General features: G+C 35.9%; 1 long non-coding RNA gene across 1 annotated transcript in view; it reads left to right on the top strand.

Moving 5' to 3' along the window:
- The window catches only part of LOC123386055, a 308,079-nt gene extending 295,003 nt beyond the window's left edge, over positions 1-13,076 (top strand). Inside the window, exon 5 of the long non-coding RNA XR_006599548.1 lies at positions 10,763-13,076. This is a non-coding gene — a long non-coding RNA (uncharacterized LOC123386055). The remainder of the gene's footprint in view (positions 1-10,762) is intronic.
- Positions 13,077-14,663: the final 1,587 nt, after the last annotated feature.

The following is a 14,663-nucleotide window of genomic DNA, read 5'->3' as shown; positions in this document are numbered from 1 at the left end:
TCATATCTCCATGAATTTTATCTCGTCTGGAACTACTCATATAAGAACAATTTGGAGATGGACAAAACTGCCATCATTATAGATAATTATTCCACATGTTCTGAAAGTGACAATACATTACAATCTATCAAGTTCTGAAAAATGGCTGGGATATTACACAAATCAAAGGGCATCATTAGGTAATGAAATCATACAACTTTGGATAATTCAGATATGGGTTATTTTTTGGAAAAAAGGAATAAGAAAAATGGAACTCAAGATAAAACTGAATGGAAAGATGATTATAGAGGGACTGGGAAGAGTGGCAGAAACATAGTTTGAAGGAATGAAATTAAAAGCAGATATATAATGCAAAGGGTATGTTTAAAATGGTAGGCAGATGAGGCACCTGGGTGGCTCATTTGGTTAAAACATCCAACTTAGGCTGAAGTCATTCATGATCTCACAGTTCGTGAGTTCAAGCCCTGCATCAGGCCCTGTGTTGACAGCTTGGAGCCTTGAAGCCCGCTTCAGATTCTGTGTCTCCCTCTCTCTTTGCCATACTCCTCTCACACTCTGTCTCTGTCTCTATCTCTCTCTCAAAAATAATAAATAAACATTAAATAAAATAAAATGGGGGTAGAAGGCAGAGCCTGAGGGTCCCCAAGGCACTGGATGGAGCTCTTAGCAGGAGGAAGCCATAACTGTACTTGGGAAACCTCATTATATTCATGATGGCACCATAATAAGTGGATTTGGGTAAATGAGGCTGATGATGAGTGACGTGAAGTTACATTAATCTGACCAATGTTTCTTTATTATAGATCTCCAACCAATACAGAGACAGAACATTCTTCTTTGATAATCAAGGTGTTCTCTGAATGGTGTTAGAATTTTGTTCCTCTAATTTCCCCTTTTATAATGCGCTGTTCAGTCCTTTTATGATAGCACACTCTTTCTTCACGCAAGGCACCACATAATTAATAAGGTTAAATGGCTAGAATCACAATTTTGTCGCATTTCCTTGAATTTATACCTTTATACTTAGGCTTTTGGATGCACTTGAAACTGTCAGTCTGAGATTGAGAATCTCTTGGATGGTGTTGTTGGTAGAGATGACGTCTTATCATTTAAATTTGATTCTTTTATTTTTTTTTAAATCAGGTATAATTGACATAAAATTATTTCAGTTTCAAGTATACAACATAATGACTTAATATTTGTGTATACTGTAAAATGATCAACACAGGAAGTCTAGTTAACATCCATCATCATACATAATTAGTTTTTCTTCTTGTGATGAGTCCATTTAAGATCTGATCTCCTAGCTACTTTTAAATATGCAATACGGTATTGTTAGGTATAGTCACCATACTATACCTTACATCCCCATGATTTATTCATTTTATAACTGAAAATGTATAACTTTTGGTCCCCTTCACCTGTTTTGTCCATTCCCCATCCCCACCACTGGTCTGTGGTCTATATCTGTGAGCTCACTTTTTGTTTTGTTTTGTTTTGTTTTTTCTTTAGATTCCACATATAAGTGAGATCACATGGTATTTTTCTTTTTTTGTCTGACTTATTTCACTTAGCATAAGGCTCCCAAGGTCCATTCATGTTATCACAAATGGCAGGATTTCTTTTTTATTTTTATGGCTGACTGATATTCCTTTCTCTCTCTCTCTCTCTATATATATATATATACATACATACATACATACATACCACCATTTCATTCATTCATTCATTCATTCATTCATTCATTCATTCATCAGTGGACACTTAGGTTGCTTCCATATCTTGGTTATTGTAAATAATACTACAGTGAACATGGGGGTGCATATATCTTTTCAAATTAGTGTTATTATTTTCTTCAGAAAATACCCAGATGTAGAATTGCTGGGTCATATGATAGTTTTCTTTTTATTTTTTTGAGGAACTTCTGTAATGTTGCAGTTTAATTCTTCCTAATTGCACTCTCTGGTGGTAACTTAAACTTCAGATTAGGGATTAACACTTTCTGTTCTATATACCTTCATTATAGATATTTATAGGGTTTCTGAGAGTCAAATAAATAAATATTTATAGAGTATATACTGTTTCAACTTAATTCTGATACAAGCCTAAATGGAATCCATGTTGTAAACATCAATTATGTTTTATTGATTTTATTTTATTATAACACTTAGCTTTGTTCATAATTTCCTGATTGTGTTTTGATTTTTATGTATTACCTTTGCCAAATAGGTATACTATATGGTATACTTTCACTCTTTATATTTTATTTTTTCTCAGTATTGGAAAATTAATTGAAAAAGGAAAGCTAAAGTAGCTAAGAAGGCATTTTATGTGTTTTTTTTTTCTGTATTACTTTTCTTTTGGCTATTATATTGCTTAATACTTCAAGCGTTCTTCCATAAACAGACAATGATTATAAAGTAAGCCCATTTAACAACATGAATTTAAAATTCTGAGCCAAAGGTTGACTCCCCTTATTTTTAGCCATATATATATTTTTTTTATCACATTACATTACTACATTTCTATTATTTGAATATATGGCTTTTCCTCCCATTTATGCTTTCCTTTGAGGATAGAAGTCTTACTTCAATTATAACAATTTAGGTGCATAGAATGCCTACTCATGGTACATATTATGGTAAGCATTTATAAAGATTATTTTATTTAATTCTTGCAGCAACCTCATAAAGATAGGTATTTTTATGATACTTAACAGATGTGAACATTTAGGATTAAAGCACTCTTGTAACTTTCCCAAAAATACACAGTTGGTGTCAAACCTGGGTTCTCTGATAGCAGAATTCATAATGTTATTGACTACGCTTGTGATAGGAATATTAGTGGGAGTGATAACACTTGTAGTTAAGCACTTATGGATTAAGTGTATAGATAGATAAGTGGATGAATAGAGATGTATTTAGATATAGACAGCAAGAGAGAGAGAAAGAAAGAGAGAGAGAGATTATCATTATGCTTTTAAATGAGTCTTGGAACTTGCTGTTTGTAGCATTTACTTGGGGCACTGCATCAGTTTCTGATTTATGAATTCGCATACATGACATTGTCTACCATTTGATTATACTTTCGTTTGAGGACAGGAGTCTTACTTTAATTGTAACAACTTAGGTGCCTACTCCTTCTTACTTTTAAAAGTTTAATTGAAAGCTGCTTGTAATGCTGAGGAAAGCCTGATGTACATAGACACTGAAATCCTCCACATTCACAGAGAGACTGTATTTAAAAAAATAAATATATTAGTGAATTTGTAAAAAGTGAAATGATGCCATTTCTTTTAAATCATGGCTAATCTGGAAAATTGTTATATAACCATGCCTTTTAAATATTCAGTTTTTATATATCATCTATCATATTAACATAAACATAAAAATCATTCTAGAAAGATATACAGCAGGTTATTAACAGTGGTTATTGCTAAGTGGAGGGACTAAGGATGTTTTCACTTTCTTTTCTTTTTTTTCCTAAGTAAACACAATGGATATGTATTGGTACAGTTGTAGGAAGAAAAAACAATAGAAGTTATTCTATATTTTATTTTATTTATTTATTTTTAAGTTTTTAAATTTACTTTGAGAGAGAGTAAGTACAAGGTTGGGAAGAGGAGCAGAGAGAAGGAGAGACAGAATCTCATGCAGGCTCTGTGCCATCAGCGCACAGCCCTATGTGGGCTCGAACTCAAGAACAATGAGATCCTGACCTGAGCTGAGATCAAGAGTCGAACACTTAATTGACTGTGGCACCCAGGCACCCTGAAGTTATTCTTTATTTTAAAGAACCATCCACATTATACATGATCCTTCACTCTGGCAGAGAAATTCAGGGCTGACCCTGTAGAGGTCATGGTTGGGGCTGGGACCATTTGGTGAGTGCAGTACTTGCTTAAGTGCAAGACTTAAAGGCAGGCCAGAAAACTCAGTAATGAAGATAATAAATAAATAAATAAATAAATAAACAAACAAACAAATAAATAAATAAATAAATAAATTTTATTTAAATATATTTTTTATTTTATATTTAAATATATTATTATATTTATATATGTATATAATGGAAGTATAGCTGACGCACAATGTTACATGAGTTTCAGGCGTACAGCATAGCGATTTAACAAGTCTGCATGTTATGCTACTGTTACCACTAGCATAGTTACTCAGATGACAATATTTTAAAAATCAAAATTAACACAGAAAACTACAATGTACAAAGTATCAGTATGTTAAATAAAGGCAGGTTCACACAGGGCTGGCATTAGGGTGAGGTGGGTGGGTTGAATTGTGCAATTGTGGTATGGGACCCGGTGTTTATGATGCATGTTTATCTCAGAGCTTTCTGTGACTTGTGTTTCTTTAGGGCAAGAAAATTATACACTTAATTTCCAGGAATCATTCTTGGGCTGGACATGGCTCTACAGTGTTTATTAATGTACCAAAAATAATATTCTCTGAGTTTCCTGTAGTTCTGCCCTTGGTAGACTGGAGGTGTTTTAGAAACTGACTGTGGAGTAACTTGGCTGGTTATTTCTTAGCATATATAAAATACTGTTCCTCAAGCAATTTTTCAATGAACAAATCACTTTATAATAGCTTTGTACAAAATCATTTTTTGTGAAAGGAGAGAATAAGGGGCACTAAAAAAAAAGCATTTTGAAAGAGATACACGTGACTGAGCAGTACATATTGAAGTGGTCTTCAGGGAGTTCATGTTTTGTCTGTCTCTTTAGTGCTTTTAAACGGAGATGACAAAATAGACCCCATTCTCCATTTTCTGAGGTAAACATATTTAGTGGTTTTTGAGCAACAGAGGATTCTGATCTTTAAGGAGAAATCAATATGGTGCTCCTGTAGAAACTGCTTTCTGATGCAAAGAGAAGAACCCTAAATAGCTAGAGTTTTCATTTGGAAGGAAGACCGGTGGAGGAAAAAAATCATGAAAGAAGGTGAGAATTCACGTTTCAAGGATAATCTTTAGATTAATTTTTAAAATCTTAACTGTATGAAAATTTCCCCAGTCACATCACCATGGAGGTATCTATATTCTTGAACAGGTATAGGTTATTTAGAAGTTATCATTTTCTTTCTTTTTATTCAGAGTTTATTCTTTTCTGAGCAGAACACCAAAATGACGTCTTTTCTGATGTTATTTGACACATGAGAAAAACTACAAAGTGAAAAATACTGCAAGTTACCCTTGCCAAATAACAACAAAGAATTTTTGATTAAGATACGTATACAACCTAAGTGTCCATCAGTGGATGAATGGATAAAGAAGATGTTATATATACGAACAATGGAGTACTAAGCCACAAAAAAAGAAGGGAGTCTTGAAATTTGCAACAACACGTATAGACCTTGGGGGCACTAAAGTAAGTGAAAATGTCAGACGAAGACAAATACTGTATGATTTCACTTGTATGTGAAATCTAAAAAACAAAACAAGTGGCCAAACAAAATAAAACTCATAGATTCAGAGAACAGAATGGGGGGTGCTGGTTATCAGAGGGGAAGGAGGTTAAAGGATGGGTAAAAAAGGGTGAAGGGGGTCAATGGTGATGGATGGTAACTATTATGGTGATCACTTTGTAATGCATGCAAGTATCAAATTATTATGTTGTACACCTGAAACTAATAAAATGTTATATACCAGTTTTACCTCAGTTAAAAAAGAATTTTTGGTTAGAAATCCCTTTCCTATAATAAAATGAAAACCTGGATTTATTTTAATAATAATTTTTACAACTCAGTACTCCCGTGATAATCTGTCAGCAACATGAGACTGCCAGTTTAGTAATTCAAAGGTTGTTTCTGTTAATTAGTTTTACAACTGGATGGCTTGACTCTCTTGCTGCCATACGAAAACTAGCAGAGATGAATATGTTATGCCTAACAAAATAAATAACTCTGCCGAATTTGAAAAATGGACTCAATTTGTCTTCTCTGTTTTCAGTGGCAGATGCGAGATGACAGCTAAATGAGTGATCAGTCCATTTAAGAGGAAAATGTATATCAATATTGCCATCCATTGCCATCGAACACACATACATAATTTGATAGGCTGGCATACTTCTGTAGGCAAGCGATATAAATGCCACTAAAATTATGGTAATCTTGATGTATGGTGAGGAACTTTGAGCCCTTGATCATTCATTTATCTAAGTACTGGAGATACTTACAAATAACTTCCGGGGAGATTTTGGGCCTTGCCTTTGGACACTTTCTTACTCCCCTTCTATTCAAGACCTCTTTGGCAGGGTCTTCAACTATCCTCAGGCCAGGTGACTGTTAAAGCCACAGAGAAGGCATCACTTCCAGGTCCTTTCAGCCAATGTGAACACACACTCTCTCCTGTTCAACTTTCATTTACCCTGTACAGATTTATTGAAAGCTTGTGTCATGCAAGGATCTACACTGGGGGATAAGGCCATGTGAGTGAACAAAGGACTGTCAAATCTCATTTGAGAGAAAAGGAATTTATAGGAAAACATACAGACTGTGTATTCTTTGATAACAGTGATTCCAAGTCATTTTTGGAGTGACAAACCCCTCTGAGAATCTGATAAATCTACATAGGCATTGTTCCCTGAAAAATTCTGATGTGCACAAACTGAACTGAATTTCGCATTCAGCTTTTTGTACATAATTTTTCAGTGAGGGTGAGATGTGAGGGTATGGTCTCCAGTTCAAGAAATGCTGCTGTAGCTGTCCTCCTATCCATCTATTCAGGAGCAGACCACTTGGCCTTTAGGCCACCTGTCTTCTTGTGAAATTCTTTTTTTTTTTAATCTTATTTTTAAAAAATTAAAAAAAATTTCCAGTTTTATTGACACAGAACTGACATACAGCACTGTGTAAGTTTAAGCTGCGCAGCATAATGGTTTAATTTACACGTATTGTGAAATGATTATCACAGTGGGTTTAGTTAACACCTGTCACCTCATACAGATACAATAAAAAGAGAATGTAAAAAAAGCAAAAATTTTTTTCCTTGTGATGAGAATTCTTAGGACTTACTCTCTTAACAGTGTTCCCATGTAGCCTACAGCAGTGTTAGCTATAGTCACCATGCTGTACGTTATATCCCTAGTACTTATTTATCTTATAAGTGGAAATTTATACCTTTTGACCACCTTCCTCCAATTAATTCCCCCTCCCCCATTCCCCACCTTTTGTAACCATGAGTCTAATCTCCTTTTCTATGAGTTTTGTCTTTTTTAGATCCCACATATAAGTGAGATCATAAGTATTTGTTGTCTCTGACTTATTTCACTTAGCATAATGCCCTCAATGTCCATCCACATTTTTGCAAATGGCAGGATCTTCTTGTTTTTTGCTTTTTGCTTTTGTTTTTTTAAATGACTGAATACTTTATAGCTGAGTTACTCTATAATGTTTTGCTGGCATGGGATACCATAACTTTGATGGACACTGACAACCCACACTGTGAAACTGATATTATGCCTACTGGACAGGTGTCTCTGAACACTGCTCACTGTAGTTAAACTGTTGTTTTATTAGGAGCACCGGATAAATGTTTCTTCAGAACTACTACTACAAACATTTGCTTTTTGGGCAACTGGATTGATTTGTAATTATAGACATGGTGAATAAAAGCCCTTAGGCTTACAGAAACTACTAAAATAACCCATTCACAGAAGTGATGAAATAGCTAGAATCAGGGACAAAAACATCTGTCTGTCTTCTCCCTAGCAGAGCACTGGACATCTTCATCGCAGAATTGGACCCTAGAGCTTAGACACTCTATGGAAGAGAGAATGTCCTGAGTAGTATCCAGGGCTCCGGATGACCAGCAGTAGATCTGACAGTCAGGATTGTACTAGTGACTTTATTGTCACAATAGTTTGGTTAAAAATGTTATCTTTTTGTACAAAAGATGTTGTTGGGATTGTTACTTTTGCTTTTAGAAAACCATAACAATGAAAAGTCATTGTGTGCATGTGTGTGTGTGTGTGTGTGTGTGTGTGTGTGTGTGTGTATGTGTGTGTGCAATATATCAAATAGTAAACTAAGGTCTAAAATCCCATATTCCAGGGTTCTGAACTCTGGCTGCACCTGGCTGGAATTACTGGGTTAAACATACACAGGGCTTGGCCCCACATCCAGGAGATTCTGATGTGTATCTATGGTTGAGAACCACTGTCTGGGTTAGCTGAAGAACCTGTCCAAAGCCACTTCAGGAATATATTGGTTCTTTTAGATAAAAGAAGATCCTTGATATTCCATATATTGGTAATGAGTGGTAATTCACTGACCATGGAAAAATGTCTTGAAAATATTTTAGCCAGTATGTATGTGAGAGAAGAGAGGAATAGCTTGGTATGGTAGGAATATCATAGGATTTGAACCTGAGTTTGATTAATATTCGAATCTCCTTCTACCTAGCTAAGTAATCTTAGCCGCCTCTGAATTCAGCTACTTCTTCTGCAAAATGAAAATATTAGCACCTCATTTACTGAGTATCACTGTCAAATGGGGGAGCTTTGTCAGCTACAAAGCAGTCTGCTAACACACAGAGAAGGCGGCCATGTGAAGACAGAGGCAGGGCCTGGAGCTATGCTGTCACAAACCACAGAACACCAGGAGCCACAGCACGGATAGAAGAGGCAAGGGAAGGGCTTTCTCCTCTAGAATGTGGCCCTGGAAAGCCTTGATTTTGGGCTTGTGACATACAGAACTGTGAGAGAGTAAGTTTCTTTTGCTTAAAGACACCTGGCTTGGAATAATTTGTTATGGCAGTCCTAGGAAATGAACACACAGCTCAGTAGGAGAGCCTCTGGGAGGGGTGGTGGTCAGTGCAGGATGACTGTTCCTGAAGGACAGGCTGCTTTGGGGTCTGACTCCTTACTTCTCCCAGTTTCTTCTTTTCCTCTGCTTTTGGACTCAGAGTTTTCCACCTGATTTCCATGGGAGCAGGCGGTAGCGCTCTTATGTTGCTGTTGTGGTTGGGGGCAAACCTACAATGATGGGAGGAAACACAGGCACCATGTGTAGGTTTTGTCTGTGAGGCCCAAATCACTTAAGACATGGAGTAATTTAAAAACACACAGGCATGAGAACTAACAAGTGCTGGTGAAGGTTGTTCTGTGCTTAACTGTAAAAATAAATAAGGCTGGTTTGCCATTGGGAGTATCATTGGCACACGAAGAATTAATATAATAATGTGCTTAAAAAGTGTCTTGTAATTGTGTTTGCACTATTGATTTGCTTAGTAAATTATTTTGGAAAGATGGTCCAAACTTCAGTCCCAACCTGGTTAACTTATGGGAGTCTAATTTAGTTGATTCTAAATTGTTGACATTTTATTGTACACAAATGCAAATCATATATTTGCTTATCTGCTTGCACTCAACTTTATTGTAGGTCATATAAATAGAATAAATTAAGAGAAAATACCTAGGGACAAAGAATTATGTGCTTATATATACTGATATGTGGCCAAACTGAAGAGTCATTTTTGCTAACCTGAAATTTTTAAATCCTTTTTTGTCTTTAGGGGAAATGTATAGCTCTAGTTACTAATTAGAATGCTCCTTACTGTATATTTTTAATGTTAAGTTATTCTGTTTTAGACGTGTTCCACATTATAAGTGATTACATTTTTTTAAAAAGCAGACATAATCCTAAGTAAATAATCAGAACATCCCTGGAAGAGTGAGGTCTTCCTTCTGTTTCTCTGTGACATTCTGTGAACATTTAGGGGCTATCTCTACAATGCAAATAATCCCTTGGGCAGTAGGTCCTTTTATCTGTAGGAAAAGGGAATTCTGAAGCTCTTTCCCATGTTTATACAGAACTTTTAATGTCTCTCTGTAAGGGGAAAAGTATAAATGACTTTTTAATAGCTTTATTATTATTATTACCTTTAAAATATATTATGACAATTCCTCTTTGCTTTTTTTAGTAAGGCAATTTTTGTCATCTGCCTTCTTGTTTTTATTCTTTCATTTTATTGTCCTTGATATTCCACTGCTTTTTTGACACCTGACAACTTTTTTTTAGTTTGGTCCTTGCTGAATTAAAACTGAGCTCTATGAATTAAGATCATTGTTCATAGAGTGGGTAATAGATGGATGGTAGATAGATAGAAAAAGATGCATAGAGGTAGGATTTCTTTTTTGATGATGTAAGGTTTTATTTGCGGGGGTCTTTTTTCCCCACTGAATCAGATAATATAGTCTCTATTATGAGAGTTGCCCATTAGTCACTCTGTTTACTTTATGGATTCAATTTGGTAAGACAGAGATAACATGTAGTAGTGCTACCTCACTGAATGTGCTTTATGAAACATGAGCTCAACTATGTCTTAGCTGAGCTGTAGTGTGTGGATCAAGGTCCATTAATCAATCTAGAAAATATTAATTAAGCCTCAGACTTGTCACTTTGTTTAAATCAACAACACAAGATGAGGCTTAAATATGCAGAGGCCTGTAACTGGTGAGAGATTGTGAGACAAACGTCTTGTATCATTTGAAGTTAAAGTTCACCGGAAAACACAGTAGATTAAAGTGACAGAGTAGATTAAAGGCTGGCTTTAGTGGAGGTGGGGGGGGGGGAGATTAGAAAATTTGATTTCTACAGATTTTTGGAAACAAGCTTTTGAATAGTTGTGAAATAAAGTTATAGCTTTCTTTTAGCTTTATATGGCTAAATTACAATGTAAGAGTTCTTGAAAAGTCTTATAAAGCAACAAGACCCTTGAGTACCTCACATATTTTTTTTTTCCCCAGGGAGGCCTAAAGACTCAATTGACCTTAATAAAGAACTCTACAGAGACAAACAATAGGAATATAGGAGGTAAGGGAGTGACTCCTGTTGGATACTCGCTTAAGGCTTCTAACTTGGATGGATGAATGATTTCAACTGTCTCTCATTCTGCCAGATGCCAAGGTTGTGCACATCTAGGAGAATGCCCCAGGCTGCAGTGAGGTAGATTGTCTTCAGATGGAGCAAGTCAGAGCAGCTTAATAGCTATATTTATATTCCAGACAGGCCACACTCTTTATGTTGATTCCATCATCTGTGGTATTGCTCATTCTACTTCCTCTATCTTCAGTGTTCCATATGAGTGGTTCTCAAAGCATGGTTGCTAGATCAGCAGTATGAGCACAATTTGGGAATTTGTTAAAAATGCAAATTCCTGTGCCTCACCTCACATCTACTGAATGTGAAACTCTGGGGTGGACCCAGCAATCTGTGTTTTAACAAGCCCTTCAGGAAATATTGATCCATGCTAGTTTGAGACCCATGGATCTTAACTATCCTCTGCCTAATTTACTTTCAAGACTTGATCAGATCTTTCCCTTTTCTTAGAAGATATTATGCATGTCATATACAGCATATATTATACATCATCTAACAAAATACCTTATGCATCAAAAGTACTTGATAAGTAGTTGTCCCGTGAGTGCTCAGTACTTCTGCAGAGTTTTTGAAAGAAAGGAGAATGTCTTAGTCCTACTGTCTAGCACACTGCTTGCCAACATGCTCCCAATTGCCTCTGTCTACCACTAGAAGTGCTCTAGTGTTTTTGTGTGCAAAATTACAGGTGTTCCACAAATAGCAGTAAAATAAAACCTGCCCTAAGGGAGCCACAAGTAGAATGTGCCAGCCACCTACAAAACAGTTAAACTACAGTGTGTGCAAGTGATGTGTTTGTAAAGAGCATTCTTCCAGAATTTCTCAGTGGAGTCAATCATAATTATTTTATATCCTTTTCCTCATAAATATCTGTGTTTCTCTCTGATCACATGTTCCAAAGTTTGGTTCAGAAAATACAATGACTATAGTCATAATGAAGCTAATGAAATAAGGGCAATAGGGGTGTAGAGAAATTAGGATTTTAATATAATCAAATCTGTAAACTGAAGACAAGACACAAACCATTCAGGTGTTTTGGGTTGGATAGGAGTGGGGCAGTTGATTTATAGTTTGGAGGGCTGTGGGATCCTTTCAGCTTAATAACAATTTTTAAGGTAAAGTCAAATGTAGTTGGGTGATAAGAGTCTGGTTTGAAGTCCCAACACTTCCATGTATTTGGTATATAAACTTTAACTTATTTATTTTTCTGTGAACCACATATAAAATAAAAATATTAACATTCAGGTCAGACTCTAAGAATTTTCTAATATTCGGCCTTTTTGACCTATGAAAATGGAAATTTCACATGACTCAAACCAATATCTGGCTCAAAGAATTGTCATGAGGATTTAGTGAAGTCAATATGTAGAGTTCCTGGTACATAGTGGGTGCTCAATAAATATTAGATCTAGTCTCCTCATATGAAAGTGACTGGCACACGGTGTTCAATAGATATTTATAAAGAAAACAATCACAAGAGAGAGCCATCTTCACAATCTAAATATAAAGCCAGTCTTTGATTGTCACTCTAACGGGCACTTCCATGCTAAGTAACTGTCTCCATACTCATTACTAAATTATTTTCCAGAATATTCATAGTTTGGAAGGGGTCTATTTTTTATCCAATATTTACTACTTTTGTGGGCATTAAAAATGTGATATTTTTATGCATATTTTCATTATTTAAAGTATTCATAATTTAGTGTTGGCATTTGTCTTGAAATGGATTTTGAATTGCATAAAACACTTAGCTTCTATTGTGCTTTGGTTCAAGCAGGGAGAAAAACAACTTAAGGCAGTCAGCCTTTGGTATATTAAAAAACATTATTCATGCTTTCGTTTAGGCTCTCCTGCATATCACAAAACCTGAGAAATGACTCAAGACTGGCTTTAACCCCTCAGTAACAGTTATGTTTCCACTGTGGAGCATCTTTGAGAGTCAGGGGATTGTCAAATGTATGTCAGTGGAGTACATTCCACATTGATTGAAATTTGGTCTCCAAATACCGGCAAATAATGAATAGTCAGTTTTCAAGGAGAAGGCAAGAAATAGTGATAATGCTATATAGAAAACAGTATCAAAATATAGGACAAGCTGCATGTTTAGAAAATAAAGCACAAAAAGAATTTGACCTGTTGCAGGTTTTTGTTCTCAAAAAAAAAAAAAAAAAAAAAAAGAAAATAGTCATTGTAGCATTATTATCCTTGGGTGTCAGCATTGACCATGGGGGCTAGAAAACCTTTCCATCTTTAATCTTTATCTTCAAGTCAGGGTTGTGTTAGATTTTCCACAGCTCAGAGAAAACATCTAATGCTGGGTCAGAAGATCATGTAACTACTTAATGTTGCCAGCAGAAACCATCCAGATGGTATCATGCCTGCCATTTGCTTAGGCAGTGGTTCTTAAAACTGTTTCTGTCTTTTCATTTCTTTCCTTTCTCAACCAACATAAAAAAATTGTCGGAGGAAGGTATGCAGTGTCCTTTTGCCTATTTCTCTTCTGATTCATCCTTCTTCCCCAGATGGAAATTGCAAAAAAGTTTCTGTGATTGGGAAGGCATAGCATCTTGGGATGTCATACTCTTTCTTTTTGAAAAATTTGTTTTGCTTCTAACCAGAAGAAGGTAGAAGGTACAGGTATGGTGGAAAGAACATAAAACCAGGTAGCTTCACTGATTCCTGATGGTTTCACTGATAAAATAAGGGGGTTTGGATTACCTTATGAATATATGAATAAATATTTCATGAAGCCTTTGCCTGCTCCAACAGTTCATATTAAAAGCTAACTCTCTCTTAAAGGAAAGAGAAACATTGCTCTTTTCAATGAACTTCCTTGCTGTGACTCTGGAGACATCACCTTTTTTTTTTTTTTTTTTTTTTTTTTAGCAGCCAAGGATGCTCTCAGCATAAAATGTTTACAACCTGACTCTAACCAAGACACATGAGTAGACACATGAGTAGAGCACTAGATTTTATGTTCCTTTTGTACCCTTAGTACCTGATATATAAAAAAATATAAAATATATAAATTTCTGCTGAACAAATTTTTGCTGAAGGGAAGTCAGAAAATCTGTGTCCTATTGTTGGAATGAACTAACTGTGAAACTGTAGCCAGGTCACTAGAGCTCCCTGGGCTCTATGGTGAGGAGGTAATTCCAGGTGACCCCTGAGATCTTTCCTAGCTTTAAAGTCTGTGAACCTGGATTCCAAAACAAATTGCTCTCTGAAAGCACTGTTTATACTTTTCAGAAACTTTCACATTTTGAACACTTGTGTAACAGAAAACAGTTATGGTTAAGTATGAAAGTTTAAAGTGGTTGCAGTTGGAGCACCAATAATGGTTAATCAGACTAACCAACTCTCACCTGGAATCTCACAGGACATGAGGACTATGCCACTTACTTTGTTTCCTTTTTGAGTAGCTGAGCTGGTGCAGGGAAAGGAGTAAGAAAAGTAGGGGTAAGGGGTAAACTGTAGTGGTGTTCAGCCTCGGGCAGCTGGAAAAACTAAGTGTGAAGGCAGAGCCTGGCCCAGGGTGGGACAAGAAGTCAGAGAAAAGAACAGGATACCTCTGATGGATTTGGCCAAAGACAAAGGCCCAGAGACATGCATCACATGTGCCCATTGGCTGGTTACTTTTTCCTGTGGGTCGGTGGCCACTAATTCTTAGCAGTCATGGCCTAGTTGTTTACGCTTTCTCTATTTGAGTCCCAGGTCTTTGGGAGAATTTTCCAGTTCTGTATGTTTCAATGTTTTCATCTTGTTTAATTT

This window comes from Felis catus, chromosome B3, assembly GCF_018350175.1.
Source record: "Felis catus isolate Fca126 chromosome B3, F.catus_Fca126_mat1.0, whole genome shotgun sequence".
Lineage (NCBI taxonomy): Eukaryota > Metazoa > Chordata > Mammalia > Carnivora > Felidae > Felis > Felis catus.
Note: the sequence above shows the minus strand (reverse complement) of the source record. Positions and strands in the feature narration are given on the sequence as shown.